The sequence below is a fragment of the Delphinapterus leucas genome, chromosome X (genome assembly GCF_059928025.1).
Source record: "Delphinapterus leucas isolate spDelLeu-1000000601 "Yukka" chromosome X, BTC_Dleu_Yukka2, whole genome shotgun sequence".
Taxonomy (NCBI): Eukaryota; Metazoa; Chordata; class Mammalia; order Artiodactyla; family Monodontidae; genus Delphinapterus; species Delphinapterus leucas.
In genome coordinates this window covers 99,960,451-99,975,035 of record NC_143150.1, presented here as the reverse complement: position 1 = coordinate 99,975,035, position 14,585 = coordinate 99,960,451, and the positions used below count along the sequence as shown (strand labels likewise).

Genomic DNA, 14,585 nt, shown 5'->3' with positions numbered 1-14,585 from the left:
AGAGTGAGAGTCCTGAGCCCCACCTCAGGCTCCCCAGCCTGAGGGCCTGGCATCGGGAGGAGGAACTCCCACAGCGTTTGCCTTCGAAGGCCAGCTGAGCTTGAGTGCAGGACTGGGGGAAACAGAGATGCCACTCCAGAAGGGTGCACACAAGGTTTCATATGCACTAGGACCCAGCACAAGGCAGTAACTCCATAAGAGCCTGGGCTGGACATACCTATGAGTCTTGGAGGATCACCTAGGGAGGTGGGGGTCAGCTGTGGCTCACTTGGTGGGGGGACAAGGGCACAGGTGGCAAAGGACCCACAGGATATTGATTGGTGTGAACTCTCACACAGATCACCATTTTGGCATCAAGACCTGGCCCCACCCAACAGCCTACAGGCTCCAGTGCTGGAACGCCTCAGGCCAAACAACCAGCAGCACAGGAACACAACCCTGCCCATCAGCAGACAGGCTGCCTAAAGTTGTCCTGAGCTCACAGCCACCTCAAAACACACCCCTTGACACGGCCCTGCCCACCAGAGGGACAAGCTCCACCTACCAATGGGGAGGCACCAGTCCCCCCCAACCGGGAAGCCTGCACAAGCTTCAGGACCAACCTGACACACCAGGGGGCAGACACCAGATGCAAGAGGAGCCATGATCCTGCAGCCAGCAGAAAGGAGACCACGAATACAGAAAGTCGGACAAAATGAGACAGCAGAGAAATATGTGGAAGATGAAGGAACAAGATTAAAAACCCACAATAACAACTAAATGAAGTGGAGATAGGCGACCTACCTGAAAAAGAATTTAGAGTAATGACAGCAAAGACGATGCAAGATCTCGGAAAAACAATGGAGGCACAGATCGAGAAGATACAAGCGATGTTTAACAAAGAACTAGAAGATTTAAAGAACAAACCAACAGAGATGAAGAGCACAATAACTAAAAAGGAAACCACATCAGAAGAAATCAGTAGCAGAATAATTGAGGCAGAAGAACGAATAAGTGAGCTTGAAGACAGAATGGTGGAAATCACTGCCATGGAACAGAATAAAGAAAACAGAATGAAGAGAAATGAGGACACTCTCAGAGACCTCTGGGACAACACTAAACGCACCAACGTTTCCATTACAGGGGTCCCAGAAGGAGGATAGAGAGACAAAGGGGCTGAGAATATATCTGAAGAGAATATAGCCCAAAACTTCCCTAACACGAGAAAGGAAACACTCACTCAAGCCCAGGAAGCACAGGGAGTCCCGTGCAAGATAAGCACAAGGAGGAGCATGCTGAGACACATGTTCATCAAACTGACAAAAAGTAAATACAAAGAAAAAATATTAAAAGCAACAAGAGAAGAGCAACAACTAACATACAAGGGAATCCCCATAAAGTTATCTGCTGATTTTTCAGCAGAAACCCTGCAGGCCAGAAAGGAGTGGCACAATACATTTAAAGTGATACAAGGGGGAAACCTACAGCCAAGAATACTCTACCCAGCAAGGCTCTCGTTCATACTCGACAGAGAAATCAAAAGCTTTACAGACAAGCAAATGCTAAGAGAATTCAGCACCACAAAACCAGCTTTGCAAGAAATCGTAAAGGAACTTCTCTAGGAGGAGAAGAAAAGGCCACAACTAGAATCAAGAAAATTACGAATGGGAAAGCTCACCGGTAAAGGCAAACATAAAGTAAAGGTACGAAACCATCCACACACAAACGTGATATCAAAACCAGCAATCGTGAGAACAGGAGAGTACAAATGCAGGATATTGGAAATGCATTTGAAATTCAAAGACCGGCAACTTAAAACAACCTTATTTGTATATAGACTGCTATGTCAAAACCTCATGGTAACCAAAAACTGAAAATCTGCGAAAGATACAAACACAAAAAAGGATAAGGAACCCAAACACAACAGTAAAGTTAGTCATGCTTCAAAAGGATACATGCACCCCAATGTTCACTGGGGCAGTATTTACAACAGCCAAGACAAGGAAACAACCTAAATGTACGTCAGCAGATGACTGGATAAGGAAGATGTGGTACGTATATCTATGATGGAATACTACTCAGCCATTAAAAAGAATGAATAATGCCGCTTGCAGCAACATGGGTGACCCTGGGGATTATCATACTTCATACTTACTTCACAAGTGAAGTAAGTCAGACAGAGAAAGACAAATATCAGATGATATCGCTTACATGCGGAATCTAAAAAAAACGATACAAATGAACTTATGCATAAAGCAGAAACAGACTCACAGACCTAGAGCACAAGCTTGTTGTTACCAAAGGGGAAAGGTGGGGCTCACGGATAAACTTGGAGTTTGGCGGTCACATACATGCACACTAGTATATTTTAAAAACACAAGCAGCAAGGACCTACTGTATAGCACAGGGAACTCCACTCAATATTCTGCAATAAACTAAATGGGAAAAGAATTTGAAAAAGAATACCTGTCTGTACATGTATAACTGAATCACTTTGCTGTACACCTGAAACACAACATTGTAAATCAACTATACTCCAATAAAATTTTTAAAACTAAAAAAGAAATAAAAATAAAAAATTAACACCAATATTTCCCAAACTCTTCCAAGAAAGCCAAAGAGAAGGGAACACTCTGAAACTCTTTTGACGAGGCCAATATTACCCTAGTACCAAAGCCAGAAAAGGACACCACCAATAAAGAAAATTACAGGCCAATATACCTGATAAATATAGATTCAAAATTCTCAATAAAATACTATCAAACTCAACTCAGCAGCACATTAAAAAGACCACTCACCATGATCAAGTGGGATTTATCTTGAGATGTAGGGATGTTTCAACACACCCACATTAATCAGTGTGATACCTCACATTAATAGAATGAAAAATAAAAATCATATGATCCACTCAATAGATGCAGAAAAAGCATTTGATGAAACTCAACATCTGTTCATGATTAAAAAAAAACTCTTAACACATTAGGTATTGAAAGAATTTACCTCAACTTAACATGGTCATAATGTTGACAAGCCAACAGCTAATATAATAATAAGGGTGGAAAGGTTGAAAGCTTTCCTCTAAAATTAGAAATAAGACAAGAGTGTCCACTCTCACCACTTCTATTCAACATAGTACTGGATGGTTTAGCCAGAGCAATCAGGCAAGGAAAACAAATAAAATGCATCAGAATTTTAAAGGAAAAAGTAAAATTGTCTCTATTTGCAGAAGACATGATTTTATATCTAAGAAAATTCCTAAAGACTCCACCAAAAAACTTACCATATAATCAATAAATTCCATAAAGTTGTAGGATTCAAATTTAACATGCAAAAATCAGTAGTGTTTCTATACACTAACAAAGAATTATCTGAAAATGAAGCAAAGAAAATGATCCCACTTACAATAGCATCAAAAACAATAAAATACTTAGGAAGAAATACAGCCAAGCAGGCAAAAGGTCTCTACACTGAAAACTATGAGACAGTGATGAACAAAATCAAAGATGACATAAATAAAGGGAAAGAGACTCCTCGTTCATAGACTGGAAGAATTAATATTGTTAAAATTTCCATACTACCCAAAGCCATCCATAGATTTAATGCAATCCATACCAAGAGTCCAATGGCATTTTTTACAGAAATAGAAGCAACAATCCTAAAATTTAGAGGGACCCAAAAAGGACCCTGAATAGTCAAAGCAATCCTGAAAAAGAACAAACCAGGAGGCGTCACACTTCCTGAGTTCAAGCTATGTTGTAAAGCTACTGTCTTCAAAATAGTACGGTGCTGGCATAAAAAGAGACACCTCAACCACTGAAACAGAATCAAGAACCCAGAAATAAACCCAAATATATATGGTCAAGTCATATTTGACAAGGGAGGCAACAATACTCAGTGGAGAAAAGACGGTCTCGTCAATAACTGTGGCTGGGAAAAGTGCATCTTCACATGGAAAAGAATGAAATTAGACCCCTATCTTACACCACTCACAAAAGTTAACTGGAAAAAGATTAAAGATTTTAATGTAAACCCAGAAACCATAAAACTACTGGAAGTAAACATAGGTAAAAAGCTCCTTAACATGGGTACTGGCAATGGATTTTTTGTACATGACACCTAAAGCGCAAGCAAACAAAATTTAAAAAATAAGTGGGATTACATCAAACTAAAAAGCTGCTTAGCAACAGAAACGACCAACAAAATGAAAAGACAACCTATGGAATGATAAAAAAATACTTGCAAACCAAATATCTGATATGGGGTTAATATCCAAAATATGTAAAGAACCCATACAACTCAATAGCAAACAAACAATCCAACTAAAAAACGGGCAAGGGACTGGAATAGACATTTTTCCAAAGAAGATACATGAATGACCAACAGGTACGTGAAGAGATGTTCAACAGCACTAGGGCAATGCAAATCAAAACCACATGCGATACCACCTCACACCTGTTAGAATGGCTAGCATCAAAAAGACAAGAGATAACGAATGCCACCATGCATGCGGAGAAAAGGGAACCCTTATCCACTGATGGTGAAATTACGAATTGGTACGGCCACTATGGAAAACAGTATGGAGATTCCTCAAAAAAATTAACAACCATGTGATCCAGCAATTCCACTTCTGGGAATACATCAGAAGGAAGTGAAAACACTATGTTGAAGAGATACCTGTGCCTACCCCACGCCCCATGTTCAGAGCAGCATTATTTGCAATAGTCAAGACATGGAAACAACCTAAATGTTATCCTTTCATCTGTAGATGGACAAAGACATGGGATACGTATATACAACGGACTATTATTCAGCCATAAAGAAGGAGGAAATCCTGCCATTTGTGACAACATGAATAGACCTTGAGGGCATTGTGCTAAGTGAAATCAGTCAGAGAAGGACAAATACTGTATCATCTTACCTGTAAATGGAATCAAAACAAAATAACTCACAGAGAAAGAGATTCGATTTCTGGTTACCAGAGGTGGGGCATGTGGGGAGAGGAAATTGGATGAAGACGGTCACAAAGTGAAAACTTCCACTTTAAGATAAATAAGTACTGGGGATGTAATATACAGTATGATGAATATAATTAACACTGCTCTATAGTATACATGCAAGTTGTTAAGAGTAAATCCTAAGTGTTCTCATCACGAGGAGAAACATGTTTTTCCCTTGTATCTGTATGTGATGATTGATGCTAACTCATACTGGCAATCACTCCATGATCTATGTAAGTCAAACCATTCTGCTGTACATCTTAACCTTATCACTGCTACATGTCAATTATATCTCAGTAAAACTGGAAGAAAAACCCTATGGCAGACTTACGCATTTGAAGGACACTCTTGTTCCCTCAGCCATTTCTGAAACCAATCCCTGCCCTAGAGGATGTACAATAAGATTAGGGCATCTTTATGTAAATATAGTGTAAGCACCGGACAGTTGGGTTTTGTTTTGTTTTGTGTCTGTGATGCGAGTGCCTGACCTTAAGCTTCGGATTGCCTAGGCACCCACTTCAAAGACAGCTATCTTGAATAAACACACTGCCGGCTACAGGACTAGAGGAAGAGCCAGGCGGCCCGGCCCCAGCAGTTTCCTTTGTTTCGGAGATCTCTGGTCCACTTAGATAACTCACCATTTGACCACTTGTTTTTCCCTTCCCGAGTTTTAATTCCCACCCTTATGTTTTAAATTCGCCAACAAAGAGTGAACCTGTGAAACCCTAGGCACCCCATCCTAGACTCCAATAAAGACAGAACCCCAGGCCCACTACCTTTCTGCCGCAACCTCGCTGAGTGGCCCCAGGTGTACCATGTATCCTTCAGGATTTGTGAGTAATAATCCTTGGTTTTCTTTCTTTTTCTTTCAGAGTTCCCTGATGGTTGTTGCCATCTTAAGAACCACAAGGGCGGGTCCAATCACAACACTGGCTCTGAAAGGGGAAATGTCTGTCAGGGCTCACCTCAGGCCCAGGTGAGTGCCCCTAGGCATTTCTAGCCAATAGATCACTACTGATAGGTTGAGACCAGCACAAAACAATTGGCCTTGTTGGCAGGACTGCATGATTGCCTGTGCAGTTAATCAAGAGGAATACCCGTTAGCTGCGACTGGCTTACTAGCTGACCAGCCCAGATGGGGAACACCACCTGGGAACGGAACACCGCTTGCTGGAGGTCTGCCATGCTGCTACGTGCTTTTGCATATTGCCTCTGTCGTGTGTTGCCTGCGGTATCCACGCCAAAATGTCACTGCTGCCATAATAATTCAGTGATCTCCCCACAACAGCCGTGATCAAGGCCATACGGTCTAATGAGACAGTCAGACCACTAATTTAAAAGGCCTTAATTGACCATTAACGTACGTGAGGGTCCTCCGTGCCTCCTGCTGTGCAAAATTGGCATGATCCAATGGCTTTGTCATTTCCATCACTACAGTGACCCAAATGACTCCCTGAATTTCCAACCCTGAATAGGCCCCAACTGACCCTAAGTCCAGAGAATTCTTTTCTACAAGCCACCCCCCTAATTACAGGGAAGCGCTACTACATTTCGGGGGGACTCCTGAAACCATCCATCAGGCAACTGGAGGGCACTGACATGGCTGCTAGACACAGACGAGATTGCTGCCCAGATGCCCCAATACGTCACACTCAAGGCCCTCCGTCACCACCGCTCCAGGAAGGTCTCCCTCGAACAAATTTCCCTCCATGGGAAGGGTTCCCCACTCCCTTCCTAATAAACCTCTGATTTAATTTTGTCCCTTATGGGAATACACAGGCAAAACCTCTACTGGGAGTTAGGAAAACCTGGGGTTCCTGGCTACTTAACCTCTGGACAGCCACTCTCTAAACTCCAGGCCCCGAAACTCACATTCTCCCAGCTACGGCCCTCTTCTGCCGTCCATCTTCTAGCCCCAAGCCCGTCCCCGCTACCCCCTCTGCCCCCTTCCCTAACCTCCAGGACTGGCAGCCACTTAAGCTCCTACCCTAGGAAATCAGCCGCTCCCAGGGGCTTGTCCCACCACCTGGGGACAATTACCCCTGTACCACTCTGGTCGTCCATTAGGACAATAAAAATGCACAGTCCTTTTTGGCCCTACTAGACATGGGGACCCAAGTCACTGTCATTCTAGGAAATCCCTCTGTATCCCCAAAAGGGAAGCCCTTCTACCTACAGGGCACTGCTGGTAAAACAATCAAAGCTTCACAAAGCTATTCGGATATCACTATTGGGACCCGTCACCTCAAATGGCTTCCTCTGGTGGTGGTCCCCCAGCTCGTTCTTTCCTATTATAGGCATGGAGGCACTGACACAACACCGTGCCACATGGAATAAGCCCAAGTTCTTGGCCTTGCTGGTGGGACTCTCCAAATGGACGCCAGGGACTCTTCCTCCCCCGGTCAAGACGGTAAACCTTCCCCAGTAGGGACTTAAACAGGCTGCTGAAGGCCTACGCCTACGTCATTAAAGATATGCTTGAGACTGCAGTCATGAAGCCACCATCTCCCCGTTCAGTGGCCCCATTTGGCCAGTACTTAAGCCAGCCACCAACCAAAGGCACCTGACCGTTGGCCATCAAAACCTCAGTGGCTCAGGTTCCCCAGTGAGGCTCCAATTCCTAATAATATAGAACTGACTGAGGATGTCCAGTCGGCCCAAGGAGCGTCCTCTGTGTTCACTGACCTACTAACATCTTCTATTCTGTTCCCACCTTGGAGGAATCCCAGGCTCCGTTTGCCTTCACTTTTGAAGGGGGCAGATTATACATTTACGAGCTCCCCAGTGGGATAGTTACACGGCCCTGCAGCCATACATAACCTCTGCCACCAGGACTTAAGCACCTTACAGTTGGAAAGGTGCCGCTTTTGGCATTACGCTGATGACATTACGCTCAGGGGTGCCTCTGAGAAAGCAGTACGAGCAGATTCGCATCCCTTCGCACACCACCTGGACCTCAAGAGCCAAGGCCCGGCCTCATCTGTCTTGTTTCTGGGCATCATCTAGTCCTCTAAGGGCTGAGAAATTTCCCCAACGGCCAAACATCAATTACTCACCATTCAACCACCCACTACACTCAGACAAGCACAACACATATCAGGCCTTTTCCTGTTCTGGAGGCAACACATCCCTCATCCCGCCCTATCGTACACGCAATCACACACAAGTCACCCACCTTCCACTGGGGCAAAGCCCGACAAGTGTGCTTTGCAAGGTGCCCAGCACGCAGTCCAGCAAGTCTTACCTTTAGTCCCCACTGGCTCCACATTCCACGTCAAGTGGCCTCCTGGAGTCTCGGGACCAAGCAGGAGTCTACCTGGCTTCCTATGGGGCTGTGGACTAAGCACCTACCCCAGCGGCAGGCCCGCAGACTCCCCCTGGGCACCAGCTTTCGGCAGCCTCTCGGGCTCTTTCAGGAACTGAGCCCCTAGCCAGCCCCCCACCCCACCCCCGGTATCACTCTGAACACAAGTTCCTCAAGTGCCCTGGGTGAGAGATGCCTCTTAAGAGAAAAGCTCAGCACGGCCACCGATGCCTCCTTGGTAACAGGGAAATGGTACCTTCAGGGGAGGGCTAAACCTGATGTCAAAGGCCTTTCCAGATGACAGGAGGATGTGGTTTCCCCCATGCTCAGCCCCTTGCCGGAGAGCCTCGAGAAGTGACAGCCCCCATCCCCACCCCACCCCGCTTTCTCCTCCTGTGGCTACTTGGGGAGCCCCTTGGGACCACCTGTCTGAAATGGACAGGGAGTCAGTGCTCTTCACCAAGGGCAGTGCCGTCGCTGCATGCCATGCAGCTCGCTGGAGGGCTGCGTCATCCACCCGGCCTCGGGCACCTTTCTAGTCGAGGAGGACACTCCTGGCTCAGCCCAACTGGCAGAACCTGTAGCTGTTCACCCAGCCCTTAAGGAGGCCACAAAAAGGGGCCTTTCACAGCCTCCCGGGCTGTTGCTAATAGCCTTGCAGTTGGGTCTGGCCAATGGCTAAGGGACAATTTTCTCATACAAGGCAAGGCCATCTGGGGCTCCAAGATACGCAAGGAACTAGGAGAATCCCCCATCCCTATCATCAATTCTCACGTTTCTGCTCACGCTAACCGCTCCACACCCGAGGCCATTTTTAGGAATACTGCGGTCAGACCCCCTCACTCAGCCCTCCACTCTCTGCCCTGTAGATGCCTCAGGGTACCGACCCTTCTCCCCAGCTTGCGAAATGGACCCGCACAACCTCAGGTCATCGGGGAATTCGTGCCTTAACAACTCGTGCTCATGCGAGGGGACGCCCCCCTCCTCAGCGGCAGCCAAAGTGGTGACAGATGAGCGCGTTCTCTGCACCCAAACCGAACAACGGGGACCCACTCCCCCGGGGAGACCGACCATACTCCCGCTCTGCTGGGGCTTCCAGATAACCCATCACCATCACTGATACTTAACACGAGGCTTCTCTTGGTGAACTCCACCCACAATTCCTCCTCAAAACAGGTAATCTCTTTCCTTACTACCTTCAATGCTGCTCCCTTCAGATCGCCAAACACTGCTGACTCTGACCAGGGCACCCACTGTACCTCTCAGGAGATTCAACAGTGGGCTCTCCCACCCAACATTCTTCCAAACTTCCATCTAGGATCCCGCCCCCGGGTGGCTGGCCTCATCAAGCATCTTAATGACCTCCTTAAAGAGACACTACTTAAATTATTTGCAAGCAAGTGGTTCTCGAAATGGATGGAACTCTTGCCGCAGGCCCTCATCTTGCTTAATTCTCACCCCCTGAGCCTTTATACCCCTCATACCAATTATTACACAATTATCACACACCCTCCAAAATGCCACTTCGGGTCATTTCTGGCAGTTCTCAAGCTTTCTTCACACTCTAGCACGACGCCCTTTTAAGTTTTGACCTCTGACTCCACTTCCCTATGCTGCTATGATTTTCTTTTCCATCTTCTGACCATCTGCTTCCCTCTGATATAGCCTGATCGAGGGCAGAGAGTCCAATATGGTCCCCTCACCATTGAATGCCCCACAGGCCACAAGCCCACCAAGTCAGTGCGAGATCATCTCTTTGGAAATCCTGCCAACGGTGACGACTCTCCAAAAGCAGCCACCTCCACACCGGCCGCTCTCACCAAATACAGTGGCTACAAGAGCTGGCTGATGAAACTGAACGCCCCGGCTAATTTAGAGGAAGTAGAAGTCATCGCCCCGGGACCAACCAGTGGCGCACTTTGGGTGCCTGAAAGAGGGAAAGAACTCTGCTTGGTGGACGCAGGCCACATTTGGGGATGAGAACATGCCGAGCAAGCTACAAGTCGTGGCCTGACCCCACGCCAGAAAAGGCGACCCAGTACTTTCCCCCACCAAGCAACCGCGCTCAGCCATTAAGCAATACACAGATAGCTCATCCAGAAGGAACCTGACCCGAGCTCATTCGAACGTCAGCGCTCCATCTGCTGATGGCTATTCTTCTTGCTTTGTACCGCCTGGGTGATAGGGTTACTGGTAGAACCCTTGGGCCTAACCCTCACCCAGATAGAATGCTGTAAAAACACTGCTGCGGCCCACAGTAGCACCACAGGGTGGAAAAGCAGGGAATGCCGGCGAGCCCTGTTGGAAGGGCTCAGGCTAGTGTGCCACTGAGTCTGAGCGGCAAGGGGATCGCATCCCTTTATAGGCAAGGGGCCCGCTGGAAGCAATGTCTAAATGACACTTGCCCAATTTCAACATCAAACAGTGCTACAAGCTAACTGGCCCTATGACTGCCCGTACATAATACCCACCTGGGTACAGGGACTGTGCTCCCAGGATTTGTCCACTGATTGCCCTCACGGGTTGAGCCCAGGAATGCCTAAGTAGCACCCATAAGATCTCCCGTAGCCTGGGATATAAATGTGCCCAGAATCTTTATGTGCTTGGATGAGCTCCTCCGGGAAGGAAAGGACAGCAGCCCACTCTGTTGCTAAAGGTGCCCTTGATGACCCCAGAGAGCTCTTAACCATTTGTTCCACTAGCAGCAGGCACCAGACGTGCAGCTCGGTCCTCGGGGAAGCCTCTAAGTTATATCAGGCTAGCCTATGCCCAGCCCATGATCAATACCCCAAATGCACAGCCACATGGGAGGATGCACCCGCCCCTGGGTGGCCACCACTCCAGAGGACCTCACCCCTGAGTGAGACAGACTCACTGCTGGAGAGGATACCATTCCACACAATGCCGCCCCAGCCCAAGACTTCACCACTGGAGATGCCTATGCGTCCTATACCAGAGATGACACCCCAGGGCCGTGGCACCAGCTGGAGACCTAGCTGCTCACCCAGATGGCCCGACTTCCCAGTTTATATTGCGGAACGCTGCCATGGAGACTAAGACTTCCCAGAAACAGTGGAGTAAACACATTGCCCCGATGGCATCGGGGGATGACCTACTATGATATGATTTTGCAGAACTTGCTAGGTCCTTGCTGGCTGACCCTACCCTATACCAAGAGGCTCGCCAGACTGTGAGTTTGTCCCCCGCCGACAGCAGGACAGCACTGTATCATATTTCCCCACGGAAGCAGGCCACAATGTGCGCTCCAACCAGACGGCTCCCCGCCTACAAACGACTGAAGGTTGTTAACGTCCTCACCACTAACTCAGATGCTTCAGCATCACAGGGGGGATTCTACTGTAGGCAGCTGAGTATTTTTTTTAATTTTTTTTATTGTAATGCAAGTGCCTGACCTTAAGCTTCGGATTGCCTAGGCACCCACATCAAAGACAGCTATCTTGAATAAACACACTGCCGGCTACAGGACTAGAGGAAGAGTCAGGCGGCTCTGCCCCAGAAGCTTCCTTTGTTTCGGAGATCTCTGGTCGACTTAGGGAACTGACCATCTGACCACCTGTTTTTCCCTTCTGGCATTTTAATTCCCGCTCATGTTTTAAATTCACCAATAAAGACTGAACCTGTGAAACCCTAGGCATCCCGTGCTAGACCCCAATAAAAGAAGCCCAGGCCTGCACACGTACTCTCTTTCTACCCATGACCTCGCCGTGTGGCTCCACGCATGCCATGTATCCTCCAGGACCTGTGAGTAATAAACCATGTTTTTTCTTCAAAGTTCTCTGATGGCTCTTACTGAAGTGTGTCTTGCAATCATAATAAGAACCGCAAGGTGGCAGGGGGTGGGTGGTGGGGGGTGGGGGTGGGGAAGGGCGGGTCCAATCACAATACTGGCTCCCAAAGGGGAAATGTCTGTCAGGGCTGCCTCAAGCAGTATGGCCCAGGTGAGTGCCCCAGGCATTTCTGGACGATAGCATCACTACTGAGAGGCTGAGCCCACCCCCAAGACTTCTGTTGTTTACCTTCCTCCTGGAGGGGTTCTTCCTCACCCCTCCTTGGGTCAAATAGATCCTTTGATACGCAGTCAGTAATCACAGGACCACACCTAGACTACAACTCTCCACAAGAGAGTCACAGTCTCTGGCCACACGTGACAGACGAATCATTTGAACTCCTTCTGCATGAAGAACTACAACTGAGGTACTGGATTTTTGAACAACACGCGCTCAATCATAAAGTAACCTTCAGGAAAGCACGGAGGACCAGGGATGATCCCCATCGCTCTTTGCGCTCGTTTCTCCAAGAAATGGGTCTGAGTCCATTGCTGGCCACTAAGTGCAGAACATGGGTGGTTTTCGAACATATCAGCCCCACCCCTCCCCCCAGATTAAAAACTCAGGTGTGAAGATTTACCGTCCACATTTGAGAAGTGTGGTTTAGTTACGCCAAACAGGTACACAGAACCAGTAAGCAATTTGGGGGTTTTACGTGCATCAAACTGTGGAGAGAGGGAGACGGGTGGTGATCTTCACAAGACCTCACCAAGTACAGTCTGGTTGGGAAGAAGCATACACACGTGTCAATGGTTATTTGGAGAATCGACCAAGGGACAGGAGTTTGGGAGGGAGGTGCTAAATAATTCTCTACAAAACTGAATTTAGTCTACGTGGACAGGCAAGTCAAGTCTCTGTTCTAACCCTAGGATGAAATATTGATTACCCCCATTGAAAGAGGATGAGAGATCACAAACTTCAGAGGAAATGTCACCTATCAATTAGACCAGCAGAATGTAAATCAAGAACAACCCAGCTGGAGGCATTGGCCAGGAGGCACATGACAGGAGTGATGCCCAACTTCAACGCCCTCGTCCCGGCCCTGGTCAGGGGCTTGGCGGCCTGCTGAGGAAAAGTTGTGTTCCATCTCAAACTGTGGTCCTTCACAAATTTTCAGAAATTTACTTAAACTTCTTTCCTAGTAGAAGCTGAGCAAGAAGAGACTGTCCTGTATGGCGGCGTACGGGAAACCTGCCTTGCTGAAGGTTAGGCCTGTGCCGAGAAGGGGGGCAGGCGGGTAACTGAGCTGCTACAGAAGCAGAACAGCTGTTTGTCTGCACCTCTTTGTTCTCTCATTATGGAAACCTGGGAGAGGCCTCAAGAAACCACATGACAGTGTGCTGTGTATACCCCATTTTATACTCTCAGCTACACCCCTGGTGACCTCAGTCAAATCTGACTTTACTCCAGGTTCCACATCATCTTGCTCAAGAAGTTTATATCGCAGACTTCAGTTTCCTCGTGTGGGAGACGATAAAAACAATCCTCCCTCACAGAATCGCGAGGATTAGTGAGAAGGCAGGGAATCACCGGGTCTGGTGAGGACTCATCAAATCTTTCACTGGGAATGGCGCCCTGGTCCCCTTGGTTAGCCAGTGCTCACTGTGGCCAGGCTCCCAAAACCTGGCCTTCGTGGGAAGCGCTGCCAGGCAACCCTGCCCCAGGGCCTCCCGAGGCTGCGTTTGGGAGCTGAAGCCATTTTCCACCCCCACAGATGTCTCAAACTGGTTGTTCCAGGCCTTTCTGAGCCCACTGTTGTTGCTCCTTTCTCTCTCTCTACTCTTTTCCAAAGGCGAAGAACTGCTCAGGGAATGAGGTGCTCAGCGCCCGGCGTGCTCTGTGGTGGAGAGGACACACACAGGTCTGGGACTCCCTCCAGCCTACAGCCCTCACACTCCAATCGGGAAGGCTAACTGGTACAATTCGTGGACCATCTCCCTAGCTCCGCTGCCAGCTCTGGACCAGTATCCTCCTCTTCGGGGGAGCTGCCCCACACAAACGCATCCCCCGGTTATGTGGTTCCGGGGGCGCCCCCCGTTCCTACGTGACCCACATCTCCCTCACCACAGCTGACTGGTTCAGGGGTCAGCCAGTCCCAGTCCCACCCCTTACGCCTCCTGTTGTCGGCTTAAGGCCGGCCACCTGAGGACCAGCCTGGGTTTGTTCCCCAGCACTGAGGGAAACGGAAAAACTTACTCCTTGTGCTTCATGGGTCTTTGAGGGATTTTTCATTCCACTCTCCATGAGGGAAAAAGGGAGCAGGACTGATACATATTATTGATGAATTTAGCAAAAGAAAGAAGAGCATGATGATTCGGCTCTATCTAGACTTTTTAACTTTTGCATCTGCATTTCCACCAAGAGGAAATGCTATAAGCTTACAATGGCTTATAACCCGTAGTCAGCCAGAACTTCCTTTGGGTAACTAGTCAGGGTAGGCTAACTGCTGTCACAAAT

The 14,585-nt window shown here is 47.9% G+C and overlaps 1 protein-coding gene across 2 annotated transcripts in view; it reads right to left on the bottom strand.

Moving 5' to 3' along the window:
- The window catches only part of LOC149744345 (interleukin-1 receptor accessory protein-like 1), a 418,156-nt gene that overhangs the window by 71,602 nt on the left and 331,969 nt on the right, over nucleotides 1–14,585 (bottom strand). The gene's annotated exons all lie outside the window — the stretch shown is intronic.